At 46.8% G+C, this 13,848-nt stretch overlaps 2 pseudogenes; both read left to right on the forward strand.

The window, feature by feature from the left end:
- The first annotated feature begins 389 nt into the window (after nucleotides 1-389).
- Nucleotides 390-4,764, forward strand: LOC137219209 (PR domain zinc finger protein 4 pseudogene; annotated as a pseudogene).
- A 1,197-nt stretch (nucleotides 4,765-5,961) lies between these two features.
- Nucleotides 5,962-7,510, forward strand: LOC137211206 (WW domain binding protein 1-like pseudogene; annotated as a pseudogene).
- Nucleotides 7,511-13,848: the final 6,338 nt, after the last annotated feature.

Consider the following 13,848-nt stretch of genomic DNA (forward strand, 5'->3'; position numbering starts at 1 on the left):
AAGGCCCTCCATAGATAAAATGGTCAGGGAAAGTCTCACTGAAGGGATACTTAAGTGAGACCTAAAGGGTGAGGGGTTAGGCTTTTTAAAGGACTAGGAGAAACACTCCCAGTAGAAAGCACAACATGAACAAAGGCCTCCTTGGTAAGACAAAGCTGGGCACACTGAGGAAGGGAGAGCAGGTCAGCGTAGCTGGAACACGGGCGGCGAGGAACGGGATGGCAGGGGTGAGAGGGAGAAATAGGCAGAGCCAGGTCACATGGCGCCCTGTGCGAACAAAGATGAGGCTTTACACTTTTCTCCTAAGTTCAATGGAAAGCCACTAAAGAGTTTTAGGCAAGGAGAGACAGAATCTGATTCACGTTATAAAAATGTTGATGCGGGGGCTGGGCCGGGCCGGGCGGGAAACGTTAGGCGAGCGGGCCCCGGGGCGGGGGGTCGTGCTGGCGGGGAGGGCCCCGAGGCGAGCTTTGCCCGGATGAGGAACAAAGCGGTGGGGCAGGCGTGCGCGACCCCCGCGCGGCCGGCAGGTTAGGTAGCCCCCCTCCCGAAGCTTCTGGAGGAAAGGCCCCGGGTGTCCCCCGGCATGCCTTATCTCGCGGCGGGGTGCGCGGCCGCCGGCCCTCGGGAGAAGTTGGGCTGCCCCGGGCGGCCCCGGGGAAGAATGGCCGCGTTTGTGCAGCGGTTGTAAGCAAGATGCGGTAGCACGTGACCCTGGAACGCAAACCCTGATGCCGGTTCTCCACCACCCGTGTGCGCGTTCCTCTGACACTTGGCCCCCAGCAGATGCATCACAGGATGAATGAAATGAACCTGAGCCCAGTGGGAATGGAGCAGCTGACTTCATCCTCTGTGAGCAATGCCTTGCCAGTCTCAGGGAGTCACCTGGGGTTGGCTGCCTCACCCACTCACAATGCCATCCCAGCCCCAGGGCTGCCAGTGGCGATTCCAAACCTGGGTCCCTCCCTGAGCTCTCTGCCTTCTGCTTTGTCTCTCATGCTCCCAATGGGTATTGGGGATCGAGGGGTGATGTGTGGGTTACCTGAAAGAAACTACACCCTACCTCCACCACCTTACCCCCACCTTGAGAGCAGTTACTTCAGAACCATTCTACCTGGCATTTTATCTTATTTAGCTGACAGACCACCTCCTCAGTATATCCACCCTAACTCTATAAATGTTGATGGTAATACAGCATTATCTATCACCAATAACCCTTCGGCGCTAGATCCCTATCAGTCCAATGGAAATGTTGGATTAGAACCAGGCATTGTTTCAATAGACTCTCGTTCTGTGAACACACATGGTGCCCAAAGTCTTCATCCCACTGATGGCCATGAGGTGGCCTTGGACACAACAATCACTATGGAGAACGTCTCTAGGGTCACCAGCCCAATCTCTACAGATGGAATGGCAGAAGAGCTTACCATGGATGGTGTTGCAGGCGACCATACCCAAATCCCAAATGGCTCCAGAAGTCATGAACCTCTGTCTGTGGATTCTGTGAGCAACAACCTTGCAGCAGAAACTGTAGGACATGGTGGTGTGATACCCATTCATGGGAATGGCCTGGAGCTCCCTGTGGTCATGGAGACAGACCACATTGCAAGTCGGGTCAACGGAATGTCTGACAGTGCCCTCAGTGACTCCATCCACACCGTGGCCATGAGCACCAACTCTGTAAACGTGGCACTCTCTACCTCACACAACCTCGCCTCCCTAGAATCTGTTTCCCTCCATGAAGTTGGCCTAAGCCTAGAACCTGTGGCTGTCTCCTCCATCACCCAGGAGGTTGCTATGGGGACAGGTCATGTAGATGTGTCTTCAGACAGTCTTTCTTTTGTACCACCTTCACTGCAAATGGAAGACTCCAATTCAAACAAGGAAAATATGGCAACCTTGTTTACAATTTGGTGCACTCTCTGTGACCGAGCCTATCCCTCAGACTGCCCAGATCACGGACCGGTGACTTTTGTTCCTGACACTCCAATAGAGAGCAGAGCGAGGCTTTCTCTCCCAAAGCAGCTTGTTCTCCGCCAGTCAATTGTGGGAGCAGATGTTGGTGTACGGACTGGAGAAACCATTCCTGTGCGGACTTGCTTTGGGCCTCTTATTGGCCAGCAAAGTCACTCCATGGAAGTAGCAGAATGGACAGACAAGGCAGTTAATCATATCTGGAAGATATACCACAGTGGTGTCCTAGAATTCTGCATCATTACAACTGACGAAAATGAATGTAATTGGATGATGTTTGTGCGCAAAGCCAGGAATCGGGAAGAGCAGAATTTGGTGGCTTATCCCCATGATGGAAAAATCTATTTCTGCACCTCACAAGATATCCCTCCCGAAAATGAACTGCTTTTTTATTACAGCCGGGATTATGCTCAGCAGATTGGTGTTCCTGAACACCCAGATGTGCACCTCTGTAACTGTGGCAAGGAGTGCAGTTCCTATACAGAGTTCAAAGCCCACCTGACCAGCCACATCCATAACCATCTTCCTAGCCAGGGCCACAGCAGCAGCCATGGGCCAAGCCACAGCAAAGAAAGGAAGTGGAAGTGCTCCATGTGCCCCCAAGCTTTTATCTCTCCTTCCAAACTTCATGTTCACTTTATGGGTCACATGGGTATGAAGCCCCACAAGTGTGATTTCTGTAGCAAGGCTTTTAGTGATCCCAGCAACCTGCGGACCCACCTCAAGATACATACAGGTCAGAAGAACTACAGGTGCACTTTGTGTGACAAGTCTTTCACCCAGAAGGCTCACCTGGAGTCCCACATGGTTATCCACACGGGTGAGAAGAACCTCAAGTGTGATTACTGTGACAAGCTGTTCATGCGGAGGCAGGACCTCAAGCAGCACGTGCTCATCCATACACAAGAACGCCAGATCAAGTGCCCCAAGTGTGATAAGCTGTTCTTGAGAACAAATCACTTAAAGAAACATCTCAATTCACATGAAGGAAAACGGGATTATGTCTGTGAAAAGTGTACAAAGGCTTATCTAACCAAATATCATCTCACCCGACACCTGAAAACCTGCAAAGGGCCCACGTCCAGTTCATCAGCGCAGGAGGAGGAGGAGGAAGACGACTCGGAGGAGGAGGAGCTCGCGGACCCTGTGGGGGCAGAAGGCTGCCGGGTTAGCAGTGCTGTGTATCCCGCGGACGAGGCTCTGTCTACACATAAATGAAAGGAAAAGGAGCCAGCTGTTTCGGATGGAAAATACAAAAGGGAAAAACACACATGACCAGTTATCCACTACCGTGCTTTTTATATAAAATAATTTCTGATTTCCTTCCAGCCAACAGTCAAAACAGACTAAATGGGAACGGATAAAGCACTTATAGAAGAGTATCCTAATGAAAACACTTTAAGAAAGATTGAGAAAAGAGCATGTATCCTATTTTTAAGTGGCGTATGGGGAGGAAAGTGTCAACTTTTGAGTTTTTTTTTTTTTTTTTTTTGCTGTACGCGGGCCTCTCACTGTTGTGGCCTCTCCCGTTGCGGAGCACGGGTTCCGGATGTGCAGGCTCAGGGGCCATGGCTCATGGACCTAGCTGCTCCGCGGCATGTGGGATCCTCCCGGACCGGGGCGCGAGCCCGTGTCCCCTGCATCGGCAGGCGGACTCCCAACCACTGTGCCAGCAGGGAAGCCCTGAGATTTATTCTTTATTTACATAATTGGGTGATACGTTTATGCCTGAGTCAGAGCTGCTCTCTGCCCAAACAAATCAGATTTATTTTAAATTCTTTCATTATTCCATTTTTCTCCCAAGCCACTGATTTGGTAGCACTCTAAACTTGGTCCCTGCCTTACAGTCGTCCTGATTATGGTTCTGGTGTTTTGTTTTATGCAGACTTGTGACTTAAGCTCATCCCAGAATGGACTGGAATATAACAACGTAAGCTTGTTACTCTTGACTACAGCTAATAAGTTTAAAGCACCACCTACCTTAATCTCTCCTGGCTGCTTGGGAGTTTAGGGTAGGTCTTGCTTCCCAAAATTTCAGCAGGTACCTAGAGGACAGATAAAAAAGGGAGCAGCCAGGCAGTAGGCACTGATGGAGAGAAGAAAAGGAGAGATGCCTGGGCCACTGTCCAAGAAGCTAGCTTTGATTGAAGCTGGGGTAAGAGATCTGGTGGTTGTTCCTTAGAGGTCTTTGTAGGTTTAGACATGTCTCTGTCTCCAGTGAAGCCTCCAGCACCCAGACAAAGGGGATCTGGGGGTGTAGCAAGCCAAGTAATGCCTGCTGCATCGTCTCCTGATAACAAGGACATGTGGACTCAGCTGGCAAAGTGGTACCTTGGCCCAGGGAAGGAAGGAGGGAATGATCCTTCCTATCTGGCTTACCCTATGAAAAGGATCAAGACACCATTAAAATGTTGCCAACTCAGAATGACAGATGACATATTGGTGCATTTGCAAGATTAGGCCTTCCCAGTTGTCTACAATGAAGGACCTCATCAGTTAAGCATGGTGGATGCCAAAGGATTTGGGAAGTGCAGAAGGTTAAATGGTCACCATGTGGGTGTGTTTTCAGGGTCCCAGCTTAATTATCTACCCATCTGATCTTTTCATCTTGTCTCTCATGCATCTTCTGCTTTCAGCAAGAAGCAAACACATCTTGAAGTTGACGGTTGATGGAACATGCTCTCCTGCTCTAAGGCGCGACCTCTGGGCTGGACTAGAGAGAACCTTGGTGGGAAGGTTTTGCTGCTAATGTATTTATGGAATGAATGTATTTCATTCAAATCTGTATTCCTCTAGGAAGGATTAAAATAAAAACTTTTTTTAAAAAAAAAAATGTTGATGCGTTCTTTAAGACTGTTTTAGTACTGAAAAATAGCAGAAAACAGAGGCTGTTCTGTTCCAGCACGTAGGTTAACTCAGAAGGGAAAGGTAGGGAGAACTAGCTAAAACTCTGCCAGAGTTTCCTCAGCTCTTAAGAGCCCAGCCTCTAGGGAGGCTCAAAACATCATGGTAGAGGGCTTTGAAGCACTGGGCAGTGTATTCATTCTCAACTTGAGAACCTGGAATCTACCCTACTGTCATCTGTGGCCTTCCAGAAGAATTGCAACTCAGAGTGACTGCCAGAAAACAAGTATAGGGCCACAAGTGGCCTTAAGACTCTACGTGATCTAATTTCTCAAGAGGCAAGCGTCTTACAAAACAAGTGAGAAGTGTCCCTTCTTTCTAGTAATATTTGGAATTGGAGTTTAGGATAAGGTTAGAATTAAGCAAACTAGCTAGAATAGAGTTAAGGGAAAATAGATCTTGCTATAAAATTGAAATTCGATACCAGAAAGGAAATGGGATGAATTGAGAAAGTACAAAAAAGGATTAATTACAGGAAGGTCAGCATTAAATAGCTAGATTGAGAACTAAGCAAGTTTAAGAGGTGCTGTGGTCAGGTGTGGAGATGTGGGTCCTACAACTGGTAGAATAATAACATTGCAGGCCATATAGAAAAATGGGGAAAGAGAGAAAAAAGCTACCAATAAGCCTTCCACCTTAATTGGGATTATTATTAATTTTGTGCATGTCTTCTGTTATTTTCCCTTGCATCCGCTTTTAATATCTTTATTAGATTTTTGTTTAAGTCGTAAGAGCAATACATGTGAATTGCAGAAAATGAAACCTGCTCTGGTCTCCCAACCCAACCTCTCAGAGGTATACAAATGGAATATAGCCTTAAAAGTTAATAGTCTGTTAAAAGAAGATGAGATATATCTATACACACACACACACGCACACGCACACACACAATGGAATACTACTCAGCCATGAAAAAGAATGAAATTTTACCATCTGCAGCATCATAGATGGACTTGGAGGGCATTATGCTAAGTGAAATAAGTCAGAGAAAGGCAAACACTGCCTGATCTCACTTATATGGAATATAAGAAATATAACAAATAAGAAGCAGGAAGAAGAGGGAAGAGGAGGCGGGGGAGGGGGATGGAGAGGAGAAGGCTCCTGGGTGGCGTGGTGCACCTGCTCCTCCAGGCGCTGCCCAGCCCCCTGTCAGCCAGGGCTGAACCCCCGCAGGATAAGGAAACCTGCGTGGGTCCCAACAATCAAAGCTACATCTGTGACACAGGACACTGCTGTGGACGGTCTCAGTGCTGCAGCTACTACTATGAATTCTGGTGGTTCTGGCTCGTGTGGACCATCATCATCCTCCTGAGCTGCTGCTGCGTGTGCCACCACCGCCGAGCCAAGCACCGCCGTCAGGCCCAGCAGCGGCAATATGAAATCCACCTGATCGCCTACCGGGAAGCCCACCATTACTCAGCGCTGCCATTTCATTTCAGGTTTTTGCCAAACTATTTACTACCTCCTTATGAGGAAGTGGTGAACCGACCTCCGACTCCTGCCGCACCATACAGTGCCTTCCAGCTCCAGCAGCAGCTGCCTGCACAGTGTGGCCCTACGGGCGGCAGCCCCCGGGGCGCCGACCCCACCAGGGGCTCCCAGGGGCTCAGAGCAGCCCCTCGCCCGGGCCCAGCAGAAGCAGCACGCGACCCCCGAGCATCGCTGACCCTGAGCCCTCCAACATGCCAGCAGACCCAGCAGCCACCAAAGCCCCCAGGATGGAGCCCAGCGGCTCTGTGGCCGGCCTGGGGGAGGTGGACCCTGGGGCCTTCCTGGACAAGGATTTCGAATGTAAGGAGAAGCTGCTGAAAGAATACAGCTCCGAGCAGGGCGGTGCCCTCCCTGACAGCAAAGACAAGACGCCTGGCAGACATCGCCGCTTCACAGGTGACTCGGGCATCGAGGTGTGTGTGCAACTGGGGCCACCATGATGACGACCTCAAAGAGTTCAACGCGCTCATCGACGATGCTCTGGACGGGCCCCTGGACTTCTGCGACAGCTGCCACGTGCGGCCCCCTGGCGATGAGGAGGAAGGGCTCTGCCAGCCCTCCGAGGAGCAGGCCCGGGAGCCCGGGCACCCTCACCTGCCACGGTTGCCTGCCTGCCTGCTTCTGAACACCATCAACGAGCAGAACTCCCCAAACTCCCGGAGCAGCAGCTCCGCAAGCTAGAGCAGGCCCTGCCTGCGCCTGAGAACTTGGCGACGCAACCAGGGTAGGGGAGAACCATGAGACGAGCATTAAGTGACTGTGTTCCTTTTTTTTTTTTTTCCCTCTGCTCCTGCGTTTTCCTGCATCTCCAGGTACAGTTTGGGGTGTGGGTGCCTCGCCCCCCCTAGATACAGTGTCACGGAGGGCCGAGAAGTTGTCCTGTGACTCATTCCTCATACCCCACCCGGCCCCCCTTTACCTCTTTTCAAGTCACGTGTCACTACCTGCTTGGGTCAGAGAGATGTGCGTTTCAGAGGCCCCCAAGGAGGGGATGAGACTGTGCCCTGAGGTGACTCTTGGTGATGGAGTGGATTCATGTCCTGGTGTGAGTTGATGAGAACCTCGCCGCGTCTCAGTCTGAGAGAGGTGGCAGGTCTCAGCCCTGGGTGAAGCCCCAGTGGTCCGGGGATTGTCGCCCCTCGCTGCCAGTGTCTCCACAGCCGGAATTGGGCTCCTCCTGTGGGAGGATGAGAGCTGACCGGCGGTTGCGTGGTGGGTTGGTAAAGGGCTTTTGCTCTCAAATTCCAGGTGATGAGATCAAAGTGGCACGATGCATCCTGGAGGGGCCCCTTCCCAGCAGGTCCTGGCTGTCCGCGGACTGGTTCAGTGTGGAAGATTACACCTGCCTTCTCTTTGTTTTTTTTCTTTTTAAAAAAAAACAACAACAACAAAAGCGAGCTGAAAATAAGAACTTGACCAGTGGGCAGGCAAGAATTCTGTTTTAGAAAAGGAAAATTTGTGGCTTTTTCCCAACTTGGCCTTCAAAGAGTCCTGACTACAGTTGAGCCAGAAGGAGATGTTTTGTGTGCAGGCTTGGCTGGGGGCTATCTCTGGAACTTCTGCGGGTGAGCAGAAGGCCCTGCACTGTGGCAGTGGATAGAGGTGCAGCTTACCGCATCTCTGCCCTTTGATCTGTGTCCACAGGTGACCAGTACCCTCCCCCATCCCAAGAACACATCTGCTGGCCTTCACGTCTCACTGTTCTCTACGAACAAATGAGGAAGCTGTGGGTCCTGAGAAAGGGCAGTTCCGCAGCCTGACTCTCACACAGTATTTTCTCTTGAGTCTGAGTAAGTTGTTTTGTTTATTTGTTTGTTTTTTCAAACTGACCATTTGGAAAAAATGCCTTGGTTATCTGTGGTTTTCGTGTCCTTTCCCTGCTCCGCCCCGCCTTGAGTGGGGTAACTAATTTTTGTAGCCTATGTAAAGTGTCTAAGTGGCCCAGGTAGGAGGGCGAAGGCAGCCATCCTGAAGGACCACAGGATCCTTATTGTTGTAGTTTGGCTTCAAAAACCAGTTGAGCTTTGACAGGAATAATCTGAATGGAGAAAGCAAACTGCTGAAACTAACATTCCCCATCCAGCCCTGTTCATATGAAGAGTTTGGTTCTTCCCCCACTCTTGAACGATGATATTCAGACTAGGCATTGATGTTATGGTAAGAAAGGAAGGTATATATATATATATATGTGTGTGTGTGTGTGTGTGTGTATATATATGTATATATATGAATACACATGTATATATGTGTGTATATATATGTATATATACACTTACACATAATATAGACAAATCCAAGGCTGTGAGGTGAACGAGTGTCTGAGTTTGGAGTCCACAAAACCAAAATCCACGTTGAATAAAGTGCAGTCTGTATACAGCGACATTTTGGATAACCTGTGTGTGTCTGTTGTGTGTGAGCCCGCAGCCCTGTTTTCCTGTGACTACACTTTGAACGGCAGCCTCTCTGCTCACGTTACCCACGCGTTTGGAGCAGGCGCAGCCCTCTCAAGGTAATTTCTTTTACGCATTTACTGTTTGCTGAGCAAATGTCTGTGCACTTGGGTGTACTCAGCAGCGCTGTCAGCGGCAGTCCCCACGTTTGCCAGAGATACTGTGCTCCAAGTAGAGGTTTTACTTTACCCATCACTGCAATTTGCATATTGCTCCGTGGACACTCAGAGGCCTGTGTTCTGCTCCCTGTAAACAGAAACGTGCTCTGAGCCTATCTGCCTCCCTCAGCTGCTCCTGGCCCTCGGCCTCAGCCCCCGGGGGTGTCCACAACAGCTCGGGACAGAAGGCCAAGGTGGAACCTCCGACAGAAGCTGGACTGGATCTTCAGTGTCCAGCTCGGACTGGCTGTGGCTCAGACGTCAGCCCTGCCCAGAATTGCCAGGAGGGTTTGGCGGCCACCATAGTGTCGTAGGGCTTACCTCCCTCTGCTGAGGTTCAGCGCGTGGCTGGTATGTGGCGAGAGTGGGCAGGAGTGTGCCAGCAGCCCTCAGATGCCTTTCCTGCCAATTTTTTTTGTTTGTTTTTATCCCAAATAACTCACTGAAGTGTCTCAAAGGAGATCAAGTTTTACCAGAATGAACCCTGCTTGAGTTAACTGGTTGAAGGGATGGATTCTGGCCCTCTCAGGATTCCTTCTCGTCAGAGTAGGGAACTGGTCCACATGTTTACTGCTGGGTTTACTGCAGCATCCAATGCGAAAGGCACGAGAAGAAGAAAACGCAGCTGTTGGAGCTGGGCTCGAGTCCAGCGTCACAGTCTGGTCTCTGCTACATGAGGCTGCCCTGCGTGATGAAAGACGGAAGTAGGGAGCTGAAGGACTCAGGAGGGGGCCGGGGAGATTTGAGGGAGTCTGGTGTTCCAGGTGAATGAGAAGAAAGGGGTTGGTCGAGGGTTTGGTGCTACAGTCGGAAGATTTGCAAATGCTAACACATTCCCCTGTGAGGCACATCACCCTTTGTCAAGTTATTGCGAATATGTATTTTAAGCAATAAGATTCAGCTGGTCAGACTTTTCTGGGCAGTCTCCGTGATGCATTTCCTGTGCTGTGATTGTTCTGAACACAGGGTGGCTCTAACCACTGTGAGAAGCCCAAATAAAATCGATCCCCGAAAAAAAGAAAACAGAAGCAGACTCACAGATATAGAGAACAAACTAGGAGTTACCAGTGGAAAGAGGGAAGGGGGGAGGGGCAATATAGGGGTAGGGGAGTAAGAGGTACAAACTATTAGGTATAAAATAAGCTACAAGGATATATTGTACAACACGGGGAATATAGCCAATATTTTATAATTACTATAAATAGAGTATAACCTTTAAAAATTGTGAATCACTATATTGTACACCTGTAATTTGTATAATATTATTATACATCAACTATACTTCAATTAAAAAGAGTTAATAGTTTGTTGTTAAAAACATTTTTCAGGGCTTCCCTGGTGGCGCAGTGGTTGAGAGTCTGCCTGCCGATGCAGGGGACACGGGTTCGTGCCCCGGTCCGAGAAGATCCCACATGCCGCGGAGCAGCTGGGCCCGTGAGCCATGGCCGCTGAGCCTGCGCGTCCGGAGCCTGTGCTCCACAATGGGAGAGGCCACAACAGTGAGAGGCCCGCGTACTACAAAAAAAAAAAAACATTTTTCAAAAGATTATAATTATATATGCAATTCTATTACTTAACATTCTACAAACATTAACATTATACATTAATATTTCTTTGATCTCCTTGAGTTAATAACAATTAATGTCAATTTTGCTTAGGTTTTAGTTTAAGTTTCATACAAACCTTTAAAGGAAAAAGGCTTTCAAGACCATTATGAAAGAGGAAGATGGTGGCTATAAGCTCATGAAGAGGAGCTCAACATCAATAGTCATTAGGAAATGCACATTAAAACCAAGCTGAGATAACACTTCACAGCTGCTACAATGACTATAATAAAAAAGACAGACAATAACAAGTGTTGGTAAGGATGTGGAGAACCTGGAACCTTTATATGTTGCTCTTGGGAATGTAAAATGGTACAGTCACTTTGGAAAACAGCTGGAAACTCCTTAAAAATTGACACATAATCTTACCACCTGACCAGCAATTCCTCTTAAGGTATCTATCCAAGAGAAATGAGAAAAAAAAAGTCTATATAAAGACTTGTTAATGTTCGTAACAACATGATTCCTAATAAACCCCAAGGGAAAACAATCCAAGTATAATGGAATACCATTCAGCAATAAAATGGTTGAAACACTGATATACACTACAACACGGATGAACCTCAAAACATTATGTTAAATGAAAGGGGACAGAGGCAATGGACTACATATTGTATACTCCATTTATAAGATATGTCCCAAAAGGCATACTTATAAATACAGAAGGCAGATCGGTGGTGGCCTTGGTGCTGGGGGTGTTAGTGGGAACTGACTACATACAGATTTGAGGGAAGTTTTGGGGGGTGACGGAAATGTTCTAAAACTAGATTGGGGTGATGGTTGCACAACTTTATAAATTTACTAAAAAAGTATTGAATCGTACACTTACCAGAAAAGAAAAGTGGATGAAGGAGGGCCTGATTTGAACCATTTTGGGGATAATATTTTAAGACCAGTGACATTTGGAACGTAATATAAAATATGGTACAACAAAAGAATTTGTAAAATCTTTTCAATTTTCCAATTATAACCAGATTTGTCTTTACTATATTCTCATCCTGACTGTGCCTTTATCAAAGTTTAAAATGGTCATATATTTGAAAGGCACAAAATAAAATGAAATCGAATTACCATTTCATATCGTTAAATAAAAAGAATGAAAACAGCAGAAAAGGTGGACCTTGTGTTTGGCTTTTGTGTTAATATGCTGCTACCTAGTGATCATTTATAAAATGGCAGGACTTGGTTTTTTTTTTTTTGGCTTGGATTTGTTGAGCCACGTCTATATAACAGAAATATCTGAATGCTTGGCTATGTGTAGGTTAAATATCTAAATGAATCACTGAATAATTTATGCTTCCTAAAAATACTGTAGTGGCGAGAACTGGATTGGGAGTCCCCCCAAAATGGCTTCCAGTCCCTGATCTGTCCAGTGTCAGCTTTCTGACTTTGAGCCAGGAATAGGTTCATCTTCTGGTTCCAAAGTTCAAGGAGAGGCTCTGTAAGGAAGTGGCTAATAGCATGGCCTTGGGGCAAGCTCCTTAACTAAACTTTGGTGTCCTATTTTTTAAAATGGGGATAGAAGAATACCCACTTCCAGGGTACCTGTGAGAACTACATGTAAGAATGCGTGTAAAAGCACTTATCTCAAAATATACCTCAGAAGTTAGGCTACAGTGATGTTTCCCTATAGTAATAATGTGGCTCAAAAAATCCTTTATCTACTGTTTAAAATTAGTTACCACTCCCCACCCCAAAGCAATTAACAAAAACCCAGAAGGATATAAATTCGAAATATACTTAGATTATCAGCTAATTGGAAAAACATATTCGGACAATTTCATTTTTTAAAATAGTGAGTAAAGGTAAAGGCTGCATAGAACTTGGAATTTTACAAATAACTTGAAATTTGGACTTGCTGATTATTTTAAAACAATCCAGACAGTGACAGGGATGTCAAGGGGTGACTTCTAGCTGGTACTCTCACCACCAGTATCTTATGGATGCCTGTCACGTTTAATATATGCCAGCCAGCACAATTCTGACCAGATAAAATACAACTGTTTCATTTCCGCAAGAATTAAAATGAGCGTTTGCTCCCCTCTGGATTTTATTCCACAAGTCAGTGAACCATTCTGCTTAAGGATGAATACCATCTAAAACTAAAGGGTTTCTACTATTTACTCCTTCATCCGTTAATTTCCTTAGGATGTCAGAACATCTAGGTGATTGATCTTAGGTTTTATTTTCCATGCAGATGTTTTGGCATTGCTTATACAGTGTATCTTTGTCTTTAACAGCTTTATTGAAGGATAATTTAGACACTATCGAATTCACCTATTTAAAGTGTACAGTGCCCTGAGTCTTGGGAAATGTATATAGTGGTGCAGCCATTACTACGATCCAGTTTTAGAACAGTTCCATCACATGCTTTACGTTTGACCAGCCCCATACAGAAAGAATTTACTGGCTCATTAACCTGTGGATTTAAACTATCTAGCTCTAGGACCTAGCCTAGCCATTCATTCTGAATCAATCAAGTTTTAAAGAAAAACAAACTCAAAGTCTCAACTTCACTCAAAATAGGGGTCCATAAAGCACATCGTGTCCAAAGGGCTCTCCAAGAGTCTACAGGCTAATTACGGATATAAATTAAAAATAGGGCTTCCCTGGTGGCGCAGTGGTTGAGAGTCTGCCTGCCGATGCAGGGGACACGGGTTCGTGCCCTGGTCCGGGAGGATCCCACATGCCGCGGAGCGGCTGTGCCCGTGAGCCATGGCCGCTGCGCCTGCGCGTCCGGAGCCTGTGCTCCGCGGCGGGAGAGGCCACAGCGGTGAGAGGCCGGCGTACCGTAAAAAAAAAAAAAAATAAGTTAATATATACACACTAATGTATGTATTTTGAAAAGTGTATATTGTATAATTCACTATAGTTTATGGCCACCTTTCACAAAAAAATTTGTTTGTATTTTCACTCTTATAAATATGATTAAGTGGGACAAACTGTCCAGAGCTTAAACATTTTGTTCTAGCATATCCCAAATTTATGGGAGAAATATTTCCCCTTTCTGTGATTTGGCTGTGCACACTTTCATGGGGTTGGACCTGATACTGGCTTGAATACTTGCAGAGGAAGAGCTTCTTCCTCAATGGGATATTTAAGAGGCCCCAATTTTGTCTTATTTGTTTCAAAAAGACATTATTCAATAAATAATTAAATTATCATGCCCCTTTTCCTGCAAATCCAGTATTCATGGTCCTCTTCTCTTAATACAGCATTAAAAATGTGCATAAAAAACTCTCAATGCAAGAATTACAATCTGGGAAT

This window comes from Pseudorca crassidens, chromosome 2, assembly GCF_039906515.1.
Source record: "Pseudorca crassidens isolate mPseCra1 chromosome 2, mPseCra1.hap1, whole genome shotgun sequence".
NCBI lineage: Eukaryota > Metazoa > Chordata > Mammalia > Artiodactyla > Delphinidae > Pseudorca > Pseudorca crassidens.